This window comes from Mauremys mutica, chromosome 1 (assembly GCF_020497125.1).
Source record: "Mauremys mutica isolate MM-2020 ecotype Southern chromosome 1, ASM2049712v1, whole genome shotgun sequence".
Lineage (NCBI taxonomy): Eukaryota > Metazoa > Chordata > Testudines > Geoemydidae > Mauremys > Mauremys mutica.
The window spans coordinates 173,984,877-174,010,389 of NC_059072.1; the positions used below are offsets into that span (position 1 = coordinate 173,984,877).

General features: G+C 41.8%; 1 long non-coding RNA gene across 1 annotated transcript in view; it reads right to left on the reverse strand.

Annotated features, from left to right (window-relative positions):
• Positions 1 to 25,513, reverse strand: part of LOC123367575 — a 58,631-nt gene that overhangs the window by 1,373 nt on the left and 31,745 nt on the right. Inside the window, exon 3 of the long non-coding RNA XR_006578535.1 lies at positions 12,273 to 12,386. This is a non-coding gene — a long non-coding RNA (uncharacterized LOC123367575). The remainder of the gene's footprint in view (positions 1 to 12,272; positions 12,387 to 25,513) is intronic.

Consider the following 25,513-nt stretch of genomic DNA (forward strand, 5'->3'; position numbering starts at 1 on the left):
TTCTGCCGCCCTCTGCAAAACACACGCAGAGAGACAACCTCCTCACTTAACTAAGTACAGTTTCCCTTATTCCTAAAGCAAAGCCACAAGCCCCAGTACTCACGGCCCCATACAGCTCTGAGTGACAGTGATACTGGGTCTCACTTCTCGGGCGATACCTCCCTGGCACAGTGCTCCTCCTGGCTCCTGTCCTTGGACATCCCTCTTGGGCTGGTTCTCGGCTGTGCTGCTATGTGAGAGTCTGCTCACTGTAGGCCCTCAACCCTCCCACCCCATCACTCTCCCTCTCTCCACTCTCCTTCACCCTGGAGAAAATAGCGCTTCCTATGCCTCAGGACAGTGTTTGAAAGGTGCCATGATCTCTAACCCCAAAGGGGTTTACATCAGTACAAATCCAGATTAATGCCATTGGATTCAATGGAGTTACGGCAAATGGGTTCATAGCTCATATTTCCCCTCAGTACTTATGTAAGCAAACTCTCAGGTCACTGGAAGTTTCTCTGACCAAGGCCCTTGCTCTATAGCCACCCATCAGTCAGCAATGGAAAATTATATACAACATGAATCTCTCTGTAAGGTTTCCTAGAAACCATACTACAAATGTGGCATTTAAGAGTGAATATGGCTAAAGTTTATTAGACTTGAATTGTATTGTGGGTAATTGTCCAGTAATAACCTTTGCTAAATTATAAGAAGCCTTTACTTTACTTAACAGGGAACTCAGGCTCCCCAACCTCTAATATTATCATCATTCAAGATAATGAGCAACACAAACCATTCTATTACCAATCTAAAAGCAATAAATGTCAAAGTAAAGAACTATGCAATATTCTGGCCTGGAAGAACAAAGGACAAAAGTAATGATAATGCCTTTTTATATTTGCAGTCTATTATATCATGCATAACAAATGTCTCTGTAATTGTAGACAGTGTTATTTTAACAGGTTATAAAGGGAAGATGGTGGGGGAGGTGAGGGAGTTTTGATGACTGCCCTGACAAATGCTGCAGGGTTGTTAAACTAAAATACCTGATAATTTCTGAATTCCAGCCTGGGAAACGTTCTGCTTGGGTTATTCTAAAACTGCTCAAACTTTATTGTTTAATACCACCACCTCACTCCCCACAATGTGACTTCCAGCTCCAAGCTTGCCAAGTCAATGGTTTCACTAATGAAGTGGCAGTAGCCTAAGTTTTACACTGACAGTCATAAGCAAGGGCAAAACTATATTTTTAATACAGATTATTGATTTTATGGAAATTACTGAGCTGGACACTTAAAGCAGTTGGTGGTCACATGGCTTTGTACATTCATTGTGCAACGCAGGGTTCAGGTGATATATGGGAGTCCTTTCTTAGGCAGTAGCCATGCTGGAGTAGATTGTTACTTGTGTATATATCTAAAGTGACTTTTGAATTCACTTGAGCTTCTCCAGGTTTACACCGGTGTAAATAAGATCAGAATCTAGCTGCCTGTTTAATCACAGATATGAATCATGTCCACAAGGTTAAAGCGCTTGACTGGAACTCAGGCAATCTGTGTCTGTTTTGCCTCTGTAAAAAGAGGCTCTCTCTTACTATGTTTACTGCTATATCTAGCACATACCAGTGCTACCTGCTGGTGGCACTGCTAATTACAAAATAACATCTTTAAACTCTTCTATTAAATATTTAAGTTAGTTAGCTTTGACACTGAGAAGGCAATTAACCTTGTGGGAATCTTTACCTATTTAGATGTCATTCAGCTGAGACAGAAGGTCATGTTCTACTCCCAGATAGACTAGGCAGAGTTAGAATAACTCCACTCTCTTCAACAGAGTTATTCCTATCTACACTAGTGTACCTGGGAACAGAATTTGGCCTCAAGACATTAACAAGAATTTTCTCTCCAGAAATGGACTATACTTCACAGGCTTAATTCCCCAGTGCCTTGCATTTTGTGTAGTCATCTGTAACGGGTCAGACTCACCCCTGCGGCGCCTCCTGCTGGTGACTCCGGGAATTAGCTCGTTCCAGCACTGGAGCGCCCTCTGCAGGCCGGTGATCCACCTGTCCTCTGGCCCCCGTGTCCCTCCCTGGACCCAGTGCCCTTTCACATGGGGTGCTGCCCCCTGGCAGTAACCCCTTTCTCTCTGGGTCTCCCCTCTCTGGGTCTCCCCACCCTCTATCCCCACCTTGCCTCAGTATTGGCTACTGCCAGTCATTGTCTAGCCCCACACTCTGGGGCAGACTGCAGTATCAGCCTACTCATCACAGGCAAAGGGGTTTGGACCTGCTGCCTTGGCCTACCACCCCCAGTACCTGTTGGCCTATCACTAGGCCGCAGTGCTTCACTCAGGTATTCAGTCTCAAACTCCCTGCAGCCAGGCCCTTCTCTCTCTGAAGGCAGAAAGAGACTGACTGGGTTTCTGGCCTCCAGCCTTTTATAGGGGCCAGCTGTGGCCTGATTGGGGTGTGGCCCAGCTGCGCCACTTCCCCAATCAGCCCAGCTTTTAGAGCCGCAGCTCTCAAGCCCTGCCAGGCCGCTTTTTAAACCCCTCAGGGCAGGAGCAAGGGTCCACCCTGCTACATCATCTATTATACCAAAGCATGTGTAGAGGTGTAAATGATTACACACAGTGCCAGGCAGTGGAGAATCAAGCCCTATATGTTAACAACAGCAGATCAAGTTCTGCTCTAACTTGCACCCCATATTTAATTATTAGTTGCTGTTTATATAGCATCGAGGGCTAACACTGGTTAAATTCAGCTCTAAAATGGACTCATTTGTATCATTTTTATTTTGCTGGACTTGTCGAATGCAGAGTGGGGGTTGTGTGCAGGTAAGGTTGTTCTTTTTTTTTTGCCACAACAGAAGCTAACTAGTAGAAGCTACTGCAGTAGAAAAAGCAGATAGTTAAAGCAAAGCTCTAAAACCAGCTGGCAATAGTAGCCTGAACTGAATTGACGTCAAAGAAGGAAAAAATATATATACTAAAATTTATTGTGTTTTTTTTATCCCTTTGTCTCCATCTCCATTTTTGATGTATGTCTTTCTCTCAGAGGAAACAAAAGAATAAAGTTAATCCATATTTGTGTTTTGCGTGCCAGGATTACAGCCCAAATCTACAAAATGACTAGTAGTGGTTTGAATGTGTCTGTATTAGATCATCTCTTGGAAAACATTAGAAATAGAGGAGTATGGTGGTTCAGCCACACTGCAATTGTCAGTGAGGATGTGGGAAGAGCTTTTTCCAGGGGAAGTCTTTTATGCAAGACTTTGTAGGTAGGTTCCTGAATGCTGAAAACAGCCCTGCTTTGTGTTCGTTTGACTTTTTTGCTTCTTCCTCATTTCTTAAAAATAACAAACTCATCTGTTTCCGTTTGCCTGATTTTATACTGTTGCATTTGTGTATAGTAGGATTGTATTTTAACCTGGATATAGGTAAAACAAAAATTGGGGTTAAGAACTGTGTTCAGCTTGAGAAGTTTGGACAATTTAACTGAAGAGCCTGTTATGGGCTTTCACAAAAAATGATCTCCTCCAATGCTTATGGATCAATGTCCTAACAGATAAAGCACAAGATGGGGTATTAGGTGGTATCTGCTACAGACCATCAAGTCAACTAGGAAACAGGTACATAAGGAGCTGGTCGTCCTATCTATAATGAGTAGGGGGGAAAAAAGCTCTAATCATGTGGAATTTCAATTTGAATGACATGCTGGAGGTCTCATGCTGCCAGTACTAAAACATCCCTGGAATGTCTAAATATTGTAGAGGACCATTTCCTAATGCAAAACATGTATCCAATATGGGGGAATTCTATATTAAATCTCACCTTGACAGATAAAGAGGAACTGATCACAGAACTAAAAATTAATGGAAGTTAGGTACAAGTAATCATGATGACTAGATCAGATGTATAAAGTGCAAACAGAAATAATTCCAAACCAGTGATTACACTTACTTACACATACACACACTCACTCACTGCTTTGAAAGGGCCAGTTTTACAAAGCGGAAAACAATTATTAAACAAATGAGCTGGAAGGAAGTATTGAATCAGAAAACTATGAATGATGATTGGGAATTATTTAAAAACACTTCACTAGATTCCCCAAAAGCCATACTCCCACAGTTGAAGAAGGCCATATTGCTTAAACAATATGGCCATATTGCTTAAACAAACAAACAACTGGTTTAATGGGGAAGTGATGGCAGCTAATAATATATACCAAATGGAAGAAGAGGGAAATAGATAGAAATGAATATAAATCACAAGCTACGACTTGTATAACATTGATAAAGGAAGCAAAGGGACAAGGAGAAATTTATGAACGGTATTGTTTAAGACAATAAGGAGTTTAAGTATATTAGGAACAAAAAGAGTCCTAACAGTGGTGTTAGTCCACTACTAGATAGAAATGGTTGAATGATCAATAGTGATGTAGAAAAAGCAGAAGTGTTCAATAAATATTTCTGTTCTGTATTTGGGGTGGAAAACAACTGAAGTAGTCATATCATATAAGACTCTTTCCATTCCAGTAGTATCTCAGGAGGGTGTTAAACAGCAGCTACTAAAGTAAGACATTTTTAAATCAGGAAGTCTGGATAACTTGTATCCAAGAGTTTTAAAAGAGCTGACTAAGGAGATTGCTGGTCTGTTGATGTTCATTTTCAATAAATCTTGGAACACCAAGGAAGTTCCAGAAGACTGGAAGAAAGCTAATGTTGTGCCAATATTTAAAAAGGGTAAATGGGATTACTAAGGTAATTATAGGCCTGTCAGTATGATGTTGATCAGCATTAATTATAGTACCTACCTTTAATTCTTTATTAATCAAGTCCTCTATCAGCCACTGAATTATCTTAAAAAGGATCAATGTGGGTTTATGGGAAATAGATCCTGTCAAATTAATTTGATTTTTTTAATGATATTACAAATTTGGCTGATAAGGGTAATAGTATTGATGTAATATGCTTAGAACTCTGTGTGGCATTTGACTTGGTACTCCATGACATTTTGATTTAAAAAAAATCTAGAAAGATATCAAATTTAAACTGCACACATAAAATGGATTAAAAACTGGCTAAATGATAGAACTCAAAATGTCATTGTAAATGGGAAATTATTATTTAAAAGGTGTGCTTCTAGCAGTGTCCTGCAGGGATCGGTTCTTGGCCCTACACTATTAAACTTTTTTATTAATGACCTGGAAGAAAACATAAAATCATCACTGATAATTTGCAGATGATACAATAACTGGGTAGTGGTGAATAATGAAGAGGACAGTTCACTGATACAGTGTAATCTGGATCATGTGATAAACTGGGTGCAAACAAATAATATGCATTTTAATATGGATAAATGTAAACATATACATCCAAGAACAAAGAATATTCACCAAACTTACAGTATAGGGGACTCTATCCTGGAAGAGGGGACTCTGAGAAAGCTTTGTGGGTCATGGTGTACAATCAGCTGAACATGAACACCCAGAGTGATGCTGGGGCCAAAAGGGTGAATGCAATCTTGGACTGAATAAACATCTTGAATTGGAGGAGAGGGGTTATTTTATCTCTGTATTTGGCAACCTCTGCTAGAATACTGTGTCCAGTTTTCATGTCTGCTATTCAAGAAGGATGTTGATAAATTGGAGAGGGTTCAAAGAAGAGCCACAAGATTGATTAAAGGATGAGAAACCATGTCAGTTTGAGGCCCTTGAATCTATTTTGCTTAACAAAGAGAAGGTTAAGGAGTGATTTGATTACAGTCCATAAGTACATACATGGGGAGCACATCTAATAACAGGCTTTTTAGTCTAGCAGAGAAAGTTATAACATGATGCAATGAATGTTTGGAAGTTTGAGCTAGAGAAATTCAGACTGGAAATAGGGTGTACCTTTTTAATAGTGAAAGTAATTGACCATTGGTTAGTTAACAAACCATAGGTCATGGTGGATTCTCCATCACTGACCATTTTTAAATCAAGTTTGGATGTTTTTCTAAAAGATCTGCTTTAGGAATTATTTTGTGGAGTTCTAGCTCTGTGGATAGATTTGAGACTATGCTTTGCTAATCTGGCTTTTGACCTACTTGATCATGTGCCAAATATGATTTATGTGTTAACAGAGAAATGAAAACTCAGTGGTTTGCTTTTCTATAGTGCTTTTCACCCAAGGATCAACACACTTACTGAATATTATTTACCCTTCACCCTCTCTGTCTGCCAGGCTAAGATTTGAGATGATTGCCAACAGAATGAGTTAAAGGTAGTATGAGCAAAGCCCAAGAGACCCCTATAATCCAGTCCTCTGCTCTAATGCCCAAGCAACATCTCTTTGGAGGAAACTAAAAACACATTACATTCTTGAGTGAACTCGCACAGAAAAACAAGAGACAAAAACATCATATTGCCCATGGGCACTTTTCACATATCAATCATTCCATATCTGATCTTTCAATAATAGTGTGCAGGTTTCTCTTGAAGGCTATCTGCAAAAGTCAAGTTTGGGAACCTAAATTCATAACTCTGCTAGACACCAAAAGCCACGGATTTAACAGGGACATTGATTTAAGTCCTTTTACAACTATTTGTAACACATCACATTGCCTGCTACCCTCACTTGCACACTTCAAACATAGCAATCTAACCCTCCAATTGCCCTCTTAAGTTCAAGTGACCCCCTCCACCACTCGTTACCCCTTCTGCTTAACAATCTGTCCCAACTTGTATTTACCTCAGACACTCTGATTTCCTTCCCCAGTTCTGAAGAGCTCTGTGTAGTTAGAAAGTTTGTACCTTCCATCAATAGAAGATGGTTCAATAAGATATTGCCTCGCCTACATTGTCTCTCAACCAGTATTAATGCATAACAATTTTGGCCTATTGCAGTGGGTTTCATATTGGCAGTGGAGAGGCAGTCACATTTCAAATAGACCTTCCATGCTTCCAGTTGTTTTTGCAGGCATCCTGCAAATTTATTGATGATGCCTCAACCAACTTTCTGTTGGATATGTCAGTAGGGTAGAGAGCCCAACGTTTTCAGCAGTTCTCTTTATGATTAGGTTTGTACACAGACTGATGGATATTTGTTCTGAACAGAGCTGAGAAGTAAGAGTTTCCCATAACCCACAAAATCTTTTGCTAAAAAAATTATCTTCTAGCATTGATCACAAGCGGGTGCTGGAAAAAAAAAACCCACACTGGTGCCAAGGTATTTGCTTTCATCTTCAAAGAGACTAAGCAATAAAACAGTATTTTAAATATGTGGAGAAAATATTTAGTGTTTTCTCATATTCATTGTTGTAAGGGAACTGTAGCTACAGCTGCCTTTTCCTATAACCCTGCCAGATAAGTATTCACTATGTTCCTAATAAAAGTGATTATAAAAAATCCCATAAATTATAAAAATAAAGCTTCTGCGCTAACTCTTTATTTATCATATTGAAGAACATTTTAATACAGAATAATTTTATCACAACAAGGTCAAACGCCACCAGCTGGTATTATACATTTGATCATCTACCATCTGAGTGAAGATGATGGATCCCAAAGAACATAGTAATTGCCTTACTGGAGCAGATTAGTGCTCCATCTGGTCCAAGTTCCTATCTCCAGCAGTTACCAGTACCAGCTAGCTTCAGTAGAATATGAAAGAAAACACTGCAGAAGGCAGTTATAGAACCATCTGCTGATAAGGAGTTTTTTTCTTTAGACTATAAACCATTTTGAGAGGGAATCAGCTCCTTTTGGTGTTCAAACAGAGTACAGCACAGTGGGATCCCAATCCTGTTTGGATACCACTGTAACTAGTACAGTAACTCCTCACTTAACGTTGTAGTTATGTTCCTGAAAAATGCAACTTTAAGTGAAACAATGTTAAACAAATCCAATTGTCCTATAAGATTTAATGTAAATGCGGGGGGTTAGGTTCCAAGAAAACACCTGTTTGGCGGTGCTTAGAGCTTTCTGGGAGGGAGGGGATGGAGCAGAGAAGCCCTTGGGAAATTCCAAGATTCTTTAGAAAGTGCTCTGATTTGAAACATGAAGCCAAAAATTTGAAATTTTGCCCAACATGAAAATTTTAACCCCCCTCCAAAAAACTAGGGACCATTAAAATGTTTTGATTTGCGAGTGTCAAAACATTTTAGAATTTTATATTAAAATATTAAATATGTAAGCATATAAAATATTAGTATTGTTTAATATATTTAAATATACATAAATGTCAACACAAATTAAAATGACATTGCCAAAATATGATGTTTCAACTTTTGCCCCTTGAAAAATTTCCAAGTGAAAATTTTTGTTGACGTACGTGCAAAACATCAATTATTACAAAATTGCATTTTTTACCCAGTTACTGGGAGGGTAGGGTTTATATTTCTTTCAATTTTTTTAAAATCTTATATTTCTAGATACTCTTATTCACAAATGTCTAACCTTTTTTTCTGGATCCTACTAAGGTCTTGGAGTGGGATTCACAAAGGGGATTTCGGTGCCTAAGTCCAACACTTAGGGTCCAACACTTTGGCACCACTGGCATTCATAAAAGCCCTGTTCAGCTGCTGCATAATCCTGGAGACACCTAAATTTTTACTGTTGAAATCCCCAAGATGCCTAAATTTCAGCACCTGGGCATAAGCACAGCCACCAAGTCCTAAGATTCAACCCAAGGATCAACACACTAAGATTCCTCAGCAGTTAATTCTTAAGCCCCAGAAGGATTAACAAACTAGATGTCCCCCCATGTGCTCTGAGCATATCTAAACCCACACAAAACAGGGGCTGGGAAGGGGGCATCTCTCTTATAACCTTTAGCCAAAAGAGCAAATGGGAATCTATATCCCAGGGGGTAGGGCAGTCACCTGAGAGATGGGAAATCCAGGTTCCAGTCCCCTTGCTCTAATGACTAATTATTGATATGTATGAAGTGGTGGTGTAACTGTGTCGATCCAAGAATATTAGACAGACAAAATAGGTGAGGTAATATCTTTTTATTGGACCAACATCTGTTGGTGAGGGAGATAAGCTTTTGAGCTACATAGAGCTCTTCCTCAGGTCTGGGAGGAAGAATATGCAACAAAAAGTTCCTTTCGACCACAAAGCATAGTATCAACCATTTTATATTCTGGCCAAATAAAAATTTAACTGCGGTGCAAATATTAACATGGAGTAGCAGAAATAAGAAGCGGTGAGTTGTGGAAGCATGGGGCTGGAAGGGACCTTGATCCAGCACCCTCTGCTGGGGCAGAACCAAGTAAACCTAGGTCATCTCTGACAGGCGTTTGTCCAACCTAGTCTTAAAAATTTCCAGTGACATGGATTCCAAAACCTCTGTTGGAAGCCTATTCCAAAGCTTAACTACTACCATTATAATTAGAAAGATTTGCTTAATATCTAAAGTGGAAAGTGTGGGCCCTTACTGAATGAGAGAGGAAACCTAGTGACAGGATGTGGAATAAGCTCATGTACTCAATGCTTTTTTTGCCTCTGTCTTCACGAACAAGGTCAGCTCCCAGACTACTGCACTGGGCAGCACAGCATGGGGAGGAGGTGAACAGACCTCTGTGGAGAAAGAAGTGGTTCGGGAGTATTTATAAAAGCTGGACTAGCACAAGTCCATGGGGCCGGATGTGCTGCATCTGAGGGTGCTAAAGGAGTTGGCAGATGTGGTTGCAGAGCCATTGGCCATTATCTTTGAAAACACTTGGTGATTGAGGGAGGTCCCAGATGACTGGAAAAAGGCTAATGTAGTGCCCATCTTTAAAAAAGGGAAGAAGAGGGATCCGGGGAACTACAGGCCAGTCAGCCTCACCTCAGTCCCTGGAAAAATCATGGAGCAGGTCCTCAAGGAATCAATTCTGAAGCACTTAGAGGAGAGGAAAGTGATCAGGAACAGTCAGCATGGATTCACCAAGGGCAAGTCATGCCTGACTAACCTAATTGCCTTCTATGATGAGCTCTGTGGATGAGGGGAAAGCAGTGGATGTGTTATTCCTTGACTTAGCAAAGCTTTTGATACGGTCTCCCACAGTATTCTTGCTGGAAAGTTAAAGAAGTATGGGCTGGATGAATGGACTATAAGGTGGATAGAAAGCTGGCTAGATCATCGGGCTCAATGGGTAGTGATCAATGGCTCCATGTCTAGTTGGCAGCTGGTATCAAGCGGAGTGCCCCAAGGGTCAGTCCTGGGGCCGGTTTTGTTCAATATCTTCATTAATGATTTGGAGGATGGCGTGGACTGCACCCTCATCAAGTTTGCAGATGACACTAAATTGGGAGGAGTGGTAGATATGCTAGAGGGTAGGGATAGGATACAGAGGGACCTAGACAAATTAGAGGATTGGGCCAAAAGAAATCTGATGAGGTTCAACAAGGACAAGTGCAGAGTCCTGCACTTAGGATGGAAGAATCCCATGCACTGCTACAGGCTGGGGACCGAATGGCTAGGCAGCAGTTCTGCAGAAAAGGACCTAGGGGTTACAGTGGACAAAAAGCTGGATATGAGTCAACAGTGTGCCCTTGTTGCCAAAAAGGCATTTGGGGCTGTATAAGTAGAGACATTGCCAGCAGATCGAGGGACGTGATCATTCCCCTCTATTCAACGTTGGTGAGACCTCATCTGGAGTACTGTATCCAGTTTTGGGCCCCACACTACAAGAATGATGTGGAAAAATTGGAAAGAGTCCAGTGGAGGGCAACAAAAATTATTAGGGGGGTGGAGCACATGACTTATGAGGAGAGGCTGAGGGAACTGGGATTGTTTAGTCTGCAGAAGAGAAGAATGAGGGGGGATTTGATAGCTGCTTTCAACTACCTGAAAAGGGGTTTCAAAGAGGATGGATCTAGACTGTTCTCAGTGGTAGCAGATGACCGAACAAGGAGTAATGGTCTCAAGTTGCAGTGGGGGAGGTTTAGGTTGGATATTAAGAAAAACTTTTTCACTAGGAGGGCAGTGAAGCACTGGAATGGGTTACCTAGGGAGGTGGTGGAATATCCTTCCTTAGAGGTTTTTAAGTTCAGGCTTGACAAAGACCTGGCTGGGATGATTTAATTGGGGACTGGTCCTGCTTTGAGCAGGGGATTGGACTAGATGACCTCCTGAGGTCCCTTCCAACTCTGATATTCTATGATTCTAACCTAAATCTCCACTGCTGCAGATTAATCCCGTTACTTCTTGTCTTATCTTACCTTTAAAACAGCCTTTAACATATCTGAAAACTTATCAGCTTCCACTTCAGTCTTCTTTTCTCAAGACTAAACATGCCCAGGTTCTTTAATCTTTCCTCACAGTTCAGGTTTTCTAAACCTTTTATTACTTTTGTTTGCTCTCCCTGGACACTTTCCAATTTGTCCACATTTTCTTAAAGTGTAGTGCTCAGAACTGGATACAGTACACTAGGTGAGATCTCACTAGTGCAAAGTAGCACAGGACAATTTCCTTCCACGTCTTAGAGACAATACTCCTGTTAATGCACCCCAGAATTATATTAGCCTTTTTTGCAATTGCATCACAATCTTGACTTATATTCAATTTGTGATCCACTATAACCCTGAGAGCCTTTTTAGCAGTACTACCACCTAGCCAGTGATTCCTCACTTGTAGTTGTGTATTTGATTTTTCCCTTCTTCAGTGAAGTACTTTACACTTGTCTTTATTGAACTTCATCTTGCTGAGATCAGACCAATTCTCTAACTTGTCAAGGTCATTTTGAATTGTAATCCAGCCCTCCAAAGTGCTTGCAACACCTGCCAGCTTGGTGTCATCCACAAATTTTATAAGCATACTCTCCTCTCCATTATTCAAGCCAGTAATGAAAATATTGACTAGTATTGGATGCAGGACTTGCCCTAAGAGACCCCACTAGATACATCCGCCCAGTTTGACAGCTAACCATTAATAATGACTTTTTGAGTACAGTCTTTCAACCAGCTGTGCACCCATTTTCTAGTTATTTTGTCTAGCCCAGATTTCCCTAGTTTGCTTATGAGAATGTCCTGTGGGACGGTGTCAAAAGCCTTACTAAAATCAAGATACAACACATCTATTGCTTCCTCCCATCCACTGGGCAAGTAATCCTATTAAAGAAGGCGATTAGGTTGGTTCGGCCATGATCTGTTCTTGACAAATCTACATTTGATCTGTTATCCTCCAGATGCTTACATATTGATTGTTTAATTTGTTCAAGTATGTTTCCAGATATTGAAGATAGGCTGATTGGTCTATAATCACTCAGGTCCTCTTTGTTCCCTTTTCTAAAGACAGATACAGCTGGCTAGTACATACCAAATGTGACATCTGTGCACCCCCTGTACACAGCTGTATGTGCACCAATGCTGCTTCATCTGCAATGCTAGCTGAAATCCAGTATCACTGAGAGTGGGCTGGCTGGATGATACACTGTAGAAAGAAAATCCATGACAGGTAAAAATTACAATGGTAACTAAAAGAAGATGATGCCTTCTATCTCCTGCCCATGTCTAGGTCCCCACAACCACCCCTTTCATTTTCTGGTAGATCTGCTGACTGGATCAAGTCCTGAGGTTCCTGCTCAGTCCTGGCAGAGTCAAAATTCCAATTGACATACATAGAAATGTTAGGCCAAATAAGAACTGAATAAAATCTGTGGAAGGATCTCAGGGTTTGACCCAATGTTATTAAAACAATACCTGGCCTACCTCAGGGCAGTTACTGGTTTGGGTAGCAGATGGAAAAGCAAAGCTTACACACGAGTGTGAGGAGGAAGGAGGGTGGTGTCTTGGGAGGAGACATAAGACTTGGGGATGAGGTGTAAGATTGGGGAGCAGGAGGCAACAATGTGTAATGTAGTGGATCATAGAAATGAGAGACAGGAAAAAAATGAAATGAAGGTAAAAAGAGATGGGAGGAGAAGATGAGTAATTACAAGTGTAAAGACACAGGGAAATAGGGGTTGGAGAGGAAAAAGGAATATCTAACATGGCAGATAAATTAGTCTGAAGGAAGATGGAGAGATATCTGTGAAGACAGTATGAAGAAATGAAGAGTGGAGATCAGGAAAAATGATTTCTTCCCTTCTGTCCTCCCTAGCCCAAGAAATATTAATTTAAAATGAATTTATAGCCTGTCAAAAGCCAAAATACATTCAAACATAGGTCCTCGCAGTTTGGATTGTGTGGGCTGGTATTAGTCTACTTAAAACCTCCACTCCTGCCCTGCTCCATTACCCTCATGCCCTCCATTATGCCCATACTAATCTTCCCACTTCTGACCCCCAACTCCCCTTTTCCCACTCATGACCCAGCCCAGCACAATTCCTTTAATATTCAGGCTGGGCTTTATTTGGGGGCAATTCCCAGTTCTTTTGCCCTATTGCTTCAGTGTAGGACTTTCAGAAGTGTGTGACGAGTCCCATGGAAAGGGATCCTTGGGGACCCATTGAAATGAATCCCTTGTGAAAGTCAAGGGGACTTGTGCTTCCAACTCATTTAAACACTTCTGAAACATCTACGTTAAATCCACCCCAGCTGATAGACCAGGAGCCAGCAAAAGTCTCTGTGCACTGCATATTCCTCGGAAACACTGTACAATCAGATTTTCCAGAATCCAAACAGCAATTAGTCTTGGCCAACCAGAAGACTTGGCGAGGAGTTAATGCTCTCTAAAGGGGACGGGATATTGGTAAAAGAAGAAACGCCACAAACCTTGGTCTCCATTCAAGCAAAACTCCAATTGACCACAGACCTTGGCCCAATATGAGCACACAAGGAGTCATGCTGTTTCAGGGATGGGGAGCCATGTGGTTAATAGGAGGGACTCTCCCAAGATTTGGGCAGATGGAGCCTGGGATTCTACAGATGTTTAGGCCTTGGCTACTGACCCTGAATAAATTTGTAAACCCCTCCTCCCCAGGGGAGACCATAATGAGAAAATTCCAGGAGGGAAACCTCAAGGAATTGTCTAAGCATTATTGCTCTTCTAAGTACTATTCCTTATGTGCATGTTTTCTAGCAGGATGAGAGCATGTGGCCCAAAGTTCATATAAAGTTAAAATATTTACAGGGGCTCACTCTGAGGAGCAAACCCTTCAAATTGGCCATGATTTGGTGTGGTGGTTACCATGAGTTTGAGGATAAGGGCTTGTGGGACTCCTACAATTTCAAAACAATGGGATTGTCTACTCTACAAAAGGAGGGAATAAGCAGAAATTTGAGGGGGTGGGCACTCTGTTGTGAAGCAGTTACCCAAAGTTGTACTGTTGCAGCTGTTCGACACAGTAATTAGATATGGTTTAATGAGAAAATAAGGTACCTGAGCACCTGAGCTTTTAAAACCGAAAAAGAGCATTTGTTACCAAGCGGCTATGATATGATAACTGTAAAACTATTGATCATTCCAGCAGGCATGTAAACTGCACTGGGACCTCACTGCTGTGGTTTTGTTTAGACTCAGATATTTTATTGAGCTGTTCATCAGTCAAACTTAGAGACGATGGACATTTTTATTGGGGTAAGTGTGCTCTGCATGGACCAAACTAATTTGTCTCTTAATATCACAACTCTATCACTATATTCCCCTCCCTGCAGCCCCTGCCCAGAGCAACAGAGGAAGAAAGTAACACTCAATATAAACTATAAAGGCAAATCCTATAAATATAACCTCGTCTATAATTGAGCCTCCTGGGAGAAAGGAGTTAATTTGTTTCAATTTCTCCAGATTTATGAAAAGATAACTAATACTGCTATTACGAATAAATAATTAATATCAGTTCCTTCAATAATTAATATCCATTCCTTATTGTTGATTCCCCCTTCCACTCCAAAAGATGCTTTGTACACCTGCAATTGTGATTTACTGTTTTACTGAGCACAATGCAATACTTGTAATTATGGAGTTTAAATTCACTCCATAGTGAAGATTGAATAATGTGTTCAGTAAGAGTAGGGCTGAAATCCCTTTGCTAATAAGAATGAAAACAGATGTTGATCAGAACCAGACATTATTTACTGTTAAGCCCTGTCTACTCAAGGATTTTTCTCCCAAATTTTTCTACCATTGGTACAATAATGCACTGGTGGCTACTGATATTTCTTAAGTTGTGTAGCGATGACATGCTCTGAGTAAAGCTGCTGGGGTGGGGGGTGGGCACAATCTGTTTATATAGTGGTCTTGTGTGATACATTATGTTCTTTAGGTCTTAAACTATGGTTTAAGATGACCATCCCAGGTCACATGACTGTGGCAGGGTTCAGAGATACAAGGTCATTCACTAATTCTTCCACAGACATTGTAGTAGTAGACAGGAGTGAGAGGTGACAGTATCATAGCAAAGCTATCAGCTATTTTATGGTCATGTCATACCAAAAAAAGCACATGGTAAACCATGAAGCCCTTGTTTAAGTATATTTGGTCTCTTCACTTAGTGCCCCATAAAATTTAAAATCTTCCTCTTTTAACAATGCTGACATTTATTCATTTTTAAATTTCTAGTAATTTTGCTCATAGTTTTGGGCAGCCAGCATCACTTGGTGCTTGTCTTTTATTTGATTCCTTTCAAGCAGATGCAATGCTGCCTCAATCCTTATATGACCCTTCCCGTTACTGTAAAATCAGAGTGAATAACAATGAATATATCAACCCAGAAGCCCTGTGTGGTAGGAAAATACTATTATGCTCATTTCACAAATGGAGAGCTGAAGCACAGAAAGACTAAGTAACTTGCCCAAGTTCACCCCAGAAGTTCGTAGTTGAGCTGGGAACTGGACTGAAATCTCCAGAGTCCCAGTGCTTTTTAACACAAGACCATTCTTCCTCAGTCCTCTGCTTCCACATACATAGTGGCCATTACTGAACTCTTAAATAGCTAGATATGAAAGTAACCATTACCATTTTCATCAACATAGTATGGAGCAACAGATATACTGTATAATATTTTCCTTGTCAGCCCCTGTCAATTACTTTAAGTATTCTGCCTGTGAACATGGTTTAAAAATGTCTACTCCTAATTAGAGCTGGATGAATTATTCATGTTTAATAATATTTACTGTGCCTCCCCCTGTTTCCTACAAAAGCATTCATTATTCATAAGTATTAACTGAATAGCAGGGTGGTGTGTTTTCAAATGTCGGATGCCCGGGTTTTGTTGCTCTCGGTGTAATTTGCACCTTGAAAAAGTCATGTCCTAAACCGTCCTTCCCTCCCCTAAAGAATTGCAGGAACAATTCTGAGGGGTTGTACCTCAAATAACACAGCTGGCTCCTTCAGTTGGTAGGTACAAAAGGAGGCCTGGCCTTTTGATAATGTAGCTTTTTACAGGAACAATCTTCAGCATCCTGGTTGTTGGGAACCTACTCTGTTTTGCAATTTGTTACTGCTAGTCTATGATTAGTCACTTAAGTCCAATGATATTGTTTAGAGCCACTGTAAGTATTTGTTATGCACAGTATTCATCATAATGGGGAAAGATTCCTGCTAGCCCTGACTAGCCAGTCACATGAGAACCTATTCTGGTTTTCTGTGAATTTGTTACTGTAAGTGTTCTTTGAATAGAATGGATGGATATTTTGAGAATGAATTGTTCACAAACAGTTGGCTTTGACTAGTTGCTGTTAGTGTTGTATGATTGTTCCCCTAAGTAATATAGTGTGGTTCCTCCTCCTTCACTGGATAACAAATATTTTAAATGAAAACAAATGTCAACTTGTTACAGTGTTGCCAACTCTTGCAATTTCATCCCAAGTCTTGCGCCTCCTCCCACATTCATGATTCCACTTTCCTAAAAAAGCAAGTTTCTAACCCTCTGTAGTGTCTGTCTACACTGCAAAGTGAAGGTGTGATTGTAGCACAGGTAGGCATACCCATGTTAGCTTTCAATGAACTAGCGCTGGTGGTATAGCTGTGTGGATGGCTTCAGCATGTGGTAGCAACCTTAGTAAATCCAGGTATTTCAAGGCACAGAGGCAGCATGGTTCAGCAGCTAGAGCACTGACCAGGGATTCGGGAGACTTGGTTCAATTCTGGCTCTGCCAATGACCCACAATGTGACCTCAAGCAAGATACTCAGGGGAAACTAAGGGGAGGGGTAGCTCAGTGGTTTGAGCATTGACCATTTAGGGACCTGGAGCAAAAATCTGTCAGGGACAGTACTTGGTCCTGCTATGAAGGCAGGGGGCTGGACTTGATGACATTTCAAGGTCCCTTCCAGTTCTATGAGGTAGGTATATCTCCGTATAAAATACTTCACCCCATGCCTCTATTTCCACTTTCACCCTTTGTCTGTCTTGTCTAATTATAAAGTCTCCAGGACAGTAAACATCACTTACTAGAGGTATTGTACAGCACCTACCATAATGGGACATTGATCTGAATTGGTGCCTCTAGGTGCTACTGCAATACAAATTATAATAAATATCCATAAACTATTTCTCTTCTGGCTCCAAATCATACACATCATAGATGTATAGGACTGGAAAGGACCTTGAGAGGTCATCTAGTCCAGTCCCCTGCACTCATGGCAGGATTAAGTAATATCTAGATCGTCCCTGATTGGTGCGTGTCTAACCTGCTCTTAAAAATCTCCAACAAGAGAGATTCCACAACCTCCCTAGGCAATTTATTTCAGCACTTAACTGCCCTCACAGTTAGGAAGTATTTCCTAATGTTCAATCTAAATTGCCCTTGATACAATTTAAGCCCATTGCTTCTTGCCCTATCCTCAGAGGGAAAAGAAAACAATTTTTCTCCCTCCTCCTTATAACACCTTTTATATACTTGAAAACTGTTATCGTGTTCCCCCTCAGTCCTGTTCTCCAGCCTAAACAAACCCAATTTTTTTCAATCTTCCCTCCTAGGTCATGTTTTCTAGACCTTTAATCATTGTTGTTGCTTTTCTCTGAACTTTCTCCAGTTTGTCTACATTTTTCCTGAAATGTGGTGCTCAGAACTTGACATAATGCGTTAGACACCTGTCACTAGCCTGTGCCAGCCAATGCGAGCTACAGGGCTGTTTCATTGCTATGTAGACAACCCATTCGATATTTCTACTTTTAAAATAAATCTTTTCTAAGATACCAACTCTTCCCAATCCCAACTTCACTTGTCTTTATTCCCTTCCATGTTGCCAATCCTATTGTTCCAGCGTCTTCCCCTCTCCTAGATCTCACTTCCTCTTCCAGCTCTTCCTTTTCTCCCAAAGCACCACTTCCCTACCCTGCCCAATGCCAGATCCTGCAAAGTACTGAACACCCTTAACTTCCACTGAAGCTAGTCAGAGTTGAGTAACTTCACCACCTCACAGTGCCCAGTCAGAGTTGACTGCTTATGCCAGCCACTGCAGGGAGAATGGACTTTTCAGCCTACCAGCAACAGACTCCTTCATCCCTCCCACAGTCAGAGTCAGTGGACACTTTGCTGATGCCATTAGCTGCAGAAAAGTAGGAAACTCCATTGTTGATGCTTAGCAATGGGCTCCCTTGAGGGGACTGATTTTGCTAAGTGCAACAAAATTCAATAGGCCTATTAGTGTTCACATAATCAAGCCACAGGAGAAGTCCTGTAACTGCTGACAGCTACCAAAAGGTTTGTTTTACTTGAGTGATTAGAATGAGGGAGCTTATGCTTAAATATAGGTCTCTATTTGACTTTGGTGCTATATGACATGGATTTTTCACCATAAGACGGAGGACAGAGGCAGGAGTAAATACTTTGAGAGGAAATAGTCCTCTCACCTTGTGTTATTTTTATCTGCATAGGGCAGGATAAAACTTTCACTGAATCATTTTTTTTCTAGGGGCTCTAAGAAAACCACACAGGTCTAACTTTTGATGTGACTGAGGCCTGGTCTACACCTAAAACTTAGGTCAACCTAGCTGTGAAAAATTCACATCCTGGGGAGATGTACTTAAGTCGACCTAAGCCCCAGTATAGACACTGCAAGGTTGATGGAGAGTCTTCTGTCCACTTAGCTACTGCCTCTTGAAGGGGTAGATTTAGTACAGTGATGGAAAAGCCCCTTCCTTTCCTTTCCTAAGGATATGTCTTCACTACCGGCAGGATCAGCGGGCAGCGATCAATCTCCGAGCACTCTCCCGTTGACTCCTGTACTCCAGCTTGGTGAGAGGCACAGGCAGAGTCAACGGGGGAGCAGCAGCAGTCGACTCATCGTGGTGAAGACACCGCGGTAAGTAGATCTAAGTACATTGATTTCAGCTACATTATTCACGTAGCTGAAGTTGCGTAACTTAGATCAATCCTGCCTTCCCCCCAATGCAGACCAGGCCTAAGTAGCTACACTACAGTGTTACAGCGGCAAAGCTGCAGTGCTTGTAGTACATGGCATCGGAGAGGATTAATTTAGCATTGCCTCAAGAAATTTGGTTTAAAGTGAATTGAATCTGATGTCAGGATTTCGTTCAAACAGTTTTAGTGTCAACCAGAAAAGGACTGAAAAGGAATGAGCTATCCTGCTATAGAATCTATGTCTAGAGTGTGACAGGCTCTATCCAATGCAATCAGCATTTCTATTTATGAGCACTGAAATTTACCGTGTTGTTGAAAGGAAATCAGAGATTAGATACTTGCTTTCATTTCTACCCCTTTGGGTAGTACTTGATCCGCATTTTGTACACGATTACTGATACTGAGCACCAATGGGAAGTAGGTAATTTTTAATTATTGGCACATGATTTGTCTATTTTGTAGCATATTGGTGCGAATTTCAACATCTACAATTTTTTTAAGAGAATGAGTTTATGGCTTTTACAAAATAAATAGCTATTCATATTCTCAGCTAGTGATCATTGGTAAAACAGCAAAAACAGCTTGCTTTCAGAATTAAGGACCTTTTGGAGTCTGATTGATTTTTGTATCAAGCTTCTCTGGCTGAACATGGGTTCCGTCTTCCTAGATAAAGATCTTATACCCTTTCTTCATGGAGCAATGGACACTGGATGACAGTTGAAAAGAAAATGACATTTTGTCTCTGTTAAAGCTGTTATGAGAGAAGCGCTAGCCTGACAGGTCTGGCAGCTACAGCGCAATCAGAGAAACACATACTGCAGTGTAAGCATGAGTTAGTTTGATAATCTCACGTTTACTTTATTTAGCTGCAACTAACCTTGATTCAGTTTAGCTTTCATGTAAAAGTAAGTGCACTTGCTTTTTCCTCTGTGATAGTGTTATGTTACAGGACTGTGTCCTTTAAAGATGCTTTTAGCAGTGATCAGGCTCTCAGAGTGAGTTCTTGCATTGTACCACTCAGACAGTCATGTGGAGTAAATGTACCCTCACCCCACTTCATCTTGATATTCACAGCGGGTAATATAACAGACTAGCTATTCCATGTGAAAGATCCATGCAAGGGAAGCTGTAATAGTGTTCCTTCATACAGAGTACACATACACATATTCCAAATGATTGGGCCAAAGTAGACCATGAGCAAACAACTTTGTATCTACAGCAAAGAAAGGAGTGTCCTTAACTAATGAGATGTGCTGGCTAAACTCAGAATTTCCAGTTCATGGAAAACTCCAACATCTTGGGATTTCTTGAGAGCTGTAGATTCGATTTTTTTTTTCCTTTTGGAAACACTGTCACATGGTGTTTCTGAAATAAAAAAAAATGCTCCCTGCACCCAGCAGCTGCTGACTGAAACTGACCTCATTCTTATCAGTTAAATAACTTTATAGGGATTCAGCCAGAGTCAAGTGGTTGATTCATTAACAGTAATCGTGTTGTGATACATTTGGATATACACACTCAAATCAGAATTAGGCCTATGATGTGTGTGTTTATATTATAACAGATTTAATCTGTTTATAAAAATAGATTCTTTTCAATCTGTGCCACAATGGTACTTCTGTAGCATGCAGCATCCAACCATGTCAATAAGGTAACCATATTTTCCCAAAGGGAAAATGGGACACCCTCAGGTTAGCCCAAACCCCCTCTCCCTCATGCGGGGCTGGCCCAAGCTTTCTCTGCCTCCCGCTAGTGCAGGGCCAGGCTGAGGTCCCACACCCCGAGGTCAGCCCCAGCCTCCCCCATGCTTCTGCCCCACACATAGGGCCACCCAACCTCCCCTCCCTCCGCCACCACCTTGTGTGCAGGGCTGGTGGTCCGAGACCCCTGCCACACACCTGCACACAGGGCTGCCTGAGGCCCCCCTCTCCGCCCTGCACATGGGGCTGGCGAGCCAGCCTGAGCTGCTCTCCCTAGTCCTCATTCCAGCACAGGGCTGCTGTTGCCACTCAGTCTCTCCCCTCCCGCCGCACGTCCCTCTGCGCTAGGGGTCCCACTCACTTTTTTGACAAAACTGGGCATCTGGCCCATTTGCTCTTGTGAACTGATGATCAGTTGGGACAAATGCCTAGTTTTGTCAAAAAAGTTGGGATGGCTGGGACAGGGCCTAAAAAAGGGACTGTCCTGGCTAAAATGGGACATATGGTCATGCTACATATCAAGAGAAAACACAATCACAGCCTTCTCATCAATAAAAGAACTGGATAAGGACTAAGGCAGATAGTAATTATCTGCAGGTAGAGCTCATTCTTGCCCTTAAATCACTGATGGAATCATTTGTTGGTCTTCTACCAGATCGTTGCTCGTTCATCAGTGGCAAAGCAGAGTGGTGCACATATTGTGTAAAAGAAATCCTTGGCCCAGCTTTCTGTAGTTCTGGTTGGCAAATTCTTTCAAATGGGGCAAATCTGACATTTCTGGAGGGCAATCTTTTGTGTGACGTTTTGACTGCATGGCAGAGCAGATTCCAGAAGGAAAGCTACCTTCACTAAGAAAAGCTCCTTAAATCCAGCCAGTAAAATGTTAGCTAATCATTCAATGCCTTTCTATTTCCAAACTACAGCATAGCTTGGAAGAGATAGAGGAGATGAGAAAACAGCCAGAGATTTTGCTCTGAAACAGGACTAAACAAATGAGAGGGAAAGTTTAAACCCTCCCAAACATGACCATCTGTAATACGCTGGTCCCATATGCAGAAGTTCAAACATTGCCAGTTTAAAGAGAAACAAATTCAGCTTGAAATCTAGTTTAAAAAAAAGTTCTAGTTAAAGTGAACCCACCTCTGAGACTCTTCTTCTAATTTTTGTTGTTAATTTTTTACAAAATGTGCTTCCATATTTATCTCCTGTTGCTAGGAGAGAAACTCTTATGAACAGGAGAAACTAATCAAAGGCCTGATCTGGCACACTGCTCATCATAGGCAGACCTTTGTGCCCACATGATACTCCAATGAAGTCAGTGGAGAGCCACCCACACAAAGAAGTTTGCATGATCGGTTTAACTGACTCACGTGGAGAAATCAGTCAACTGACTATACAGCAACAAATATTTTTTTCTTTCAACTCATAAGTTTTAGGTGTTACTTGTAACAATAGTAGGTAACACATTCAGGTAGCCATGATTATCCCTTTAAAAATAATCTACATTTAAAAATACATATATTTTCCTCCCTCTTTCCTTAATTGTTACTTATATTACAATAGCATAACATCTTAGATTAATAAAGAATTATAAAAGTAACGTGCTTTTCATTAGTTATGGTTGGTTAATTAAAATTTTCCCCAACAGAAAATTTATTTCATCTTAAAAAAAAATCAATTTTCCATCACAAATATAACAGAAATAGAGTGACCATGTGAAAAACACTGATCAAAATCAGCCTAAAACCTTTGCTATGCACATATACACCCAGGGCTACATTGTCTTCTCACTGGTGTAAATTTATTGGTTTCAGTGGAGTTTATCCTGATTTATGTTGTGAGGGGAGAATCAGATGTTAGGGCCTTACTTCCACAAGTAGTCATGTTTGCTTAACTTGAAGTGCTTGAATACTCCTACTGAAGTTAATGGGACCATCTATTTGTTAAGTTAAATACATAGGGTATGTCTACCCTGCAATAAAACACTCAGAGCTGGCTTATGCAAGCTGTCTTGGGCTGCTGGGCTATATAACTGCAGTGTAGATGTTTGGGCCTGGGCTCTGGAACCCTTCTATGTCATGGGTCTCAGATCATGGGTTCCAGCCTGAACTTCTACACTGCAGCCCGAGCCCTACAAGCCTGAGTTAGCTGATATGGGCCGTGTTTTATTGCAATGTAGACATATCCAGTGTGCTTAATTGTAGGACTGAGTCCCAGCCCTGTAACTGCTTCTCTACACATGGAGTTATACCTGATTAACTGATCCTGGTTAACTGAGGCCTGGTCTACACTATGCGTTTAAACCAAATTTAGCAGCGTTAAACCGATTTAACCCTGCACCCATCCACACAATGAGGCCCTTTATATCGATATAAAGGGCTCTTTAAACCGATTTCTGTACTCCTCCCTGACGAGAGGAGTAGCGCTGAAATCGGTATTGCCATGTCGGATTAGGGTTAGTGTGGCCGCAAATTGACCGTATTGGCTTCTGGGTGGTATTCCACAGTGCACCATTGTGACCGCTCTGGACAGCAATCTGAACTCGGATGCACTGGCCAGGTAGACAGGAAAAGCCCTGCGAACTTTTGAATTTCATTTCCTGTTCGCCCAGCGTGGAGCTCTAATCAGCACGGGTGGCGATGCAGTCCCAAATCCAAAAAGAGCTCCAGCATGGACCATACGGGAGATACTGGATCTAATTGCTGTATGGGGAGACAAATCTGTTCTATCCGAGCTCCATTACAGAAGACGAAATGACAAAGCATTTGAAAAAATCTCCAGGCTATGATACACAGAGGCCACAGCACAGTCCTGTGACAAGCGTAACGGAAAGCCAAAGAATCAAATGGACGATCATGGAGGGAGGGAGGGGGTACTGAGGACTCCAGCTATCCCACAGTCCCCGCAGTCTCCGAAAAGCATTTGCATTCTTGGCTGAGCTCCCAATGTCTGAAGGGTCAAAAACATTTTCCCAGGTGTTTCAGGGTATATGTCGTCAATTTACACCCTTCCCCCCCGCCCGAAAGAAAAGGGAAAAAAAACATTTCTCACCTTTTTTCAGTGTCACCCTATGTCTACTGCATGCTGCTGGTAGACGGGGTGCTGCAGCGCTGAACAGCAGCATCCCCTTCCCAGTGGCAGACAGTACAATATGACTGCTATCCATAGTTATCATCAGCCCGTGAGTACTCCTGGCTGGCCTCGGTGAGGTCGGCCGGGGGCGCCTGGGTAAAAATGGGAATGACTCCCGGTCATTCCTGGCAGATGGACAGAATGGCTGGTAACCGTCTTCATCATAGCAACTGGAGGCTGAGCTCCATCAGCCCCCCCCCTTTCATGTCTAAAGAAAAGATTCTGTACTCCATGACCTATCATAGCAGCGGGAGGCTGGGCTCCTCTCCCCCACCACCCTTTAATGTCCTGCCTGGACTATCATAGCAGCTGGAGGCTTCCTCCCCCTCATTTTATCTCACTAAAAACTCAGTGTTTCTTATTCCTGCATTCTTTATTACTTCATCACACAAATGGGGGGACACTGCCATGGTAGCCCAGGAGGGTTGGGGGAGGAGGGAAGCAACGGGTGGGGTTGTTGCAGGGGCACGCCCTAGAATGGCATGCAGCTCATCATTTCTGCGGGATCTCTGGAGCTCTGACACGGAGTGGCTGTGCTGTCTGGTTCTGTAGTACACTTGCCCCATATTCTAAGCAGGACTGACTCTATTTTTAGACAAAACATAAAGAAGGGAATGACCCAGGGAGTCATTCCCATTTTTGTCCATGCGCCCCCAGCCAATCTCAGTGAGGCCAGCCAGCAGCACCCATGACAGCAGCAGACGGTACAGAACGACTGATAACTGTCATCTCATCGCCAATTTACAATGGCATGGCAGACGGTGCAATAGGGATGGTAACCGTCTCTGCTACCTTGCAAAGGCAAATGAATGCTGCTGTGTAGCACTGCAGTACCACGTCTGTCAGCAGCATCCAGTACACATACGGTGACAGTGACAAAAGGCAAAACGGGCTCCATGGTTGCCATGCTATGGCGTCTGCCAGGGCAATCCAGGGAAAAAGGGTGCAAAATGATTGTCTGCCGTTGCTTTCACGGAGGAAGGATTGAGTGACGACATTTACCCAGAATCACCCGTGACACTGTTTTTGCATTGGGATCTCAACCCAGAATTCCAATGGGCAGGGGAGACTGCGGGAACTATGGGATAGCTACGGGATAGCTACCCACAGTGCAACGCTCCAGAAATCGCTAGCCTCGGTACATGGATGCATACTGCCGAATTAATGTGCTTAGTGTGGCCGCGTGCACTCGACTTTATACAATCCGTTTTACAAAACTGGTTTATGTAAAATCAGAATAATCCCATAGTGTAGACATACCCTCAGTGGATGGACATACTCTTATTCCTGAAAAAGCTCCCATAAACATTCTAAAAGTGAATCTTTTAAAATCCCATGTTTGCCGCCTTTATTCGAGGTGGGGGTGGGATCTCACACTGTCCCTTTAAGTTAATATCAAGTTATTTCTGTCGTTTCCTATCTGCCTAGTTATTCCCTCCTTCCCCAACTCCATAAATATCAAAACCTATAAAACCAAAA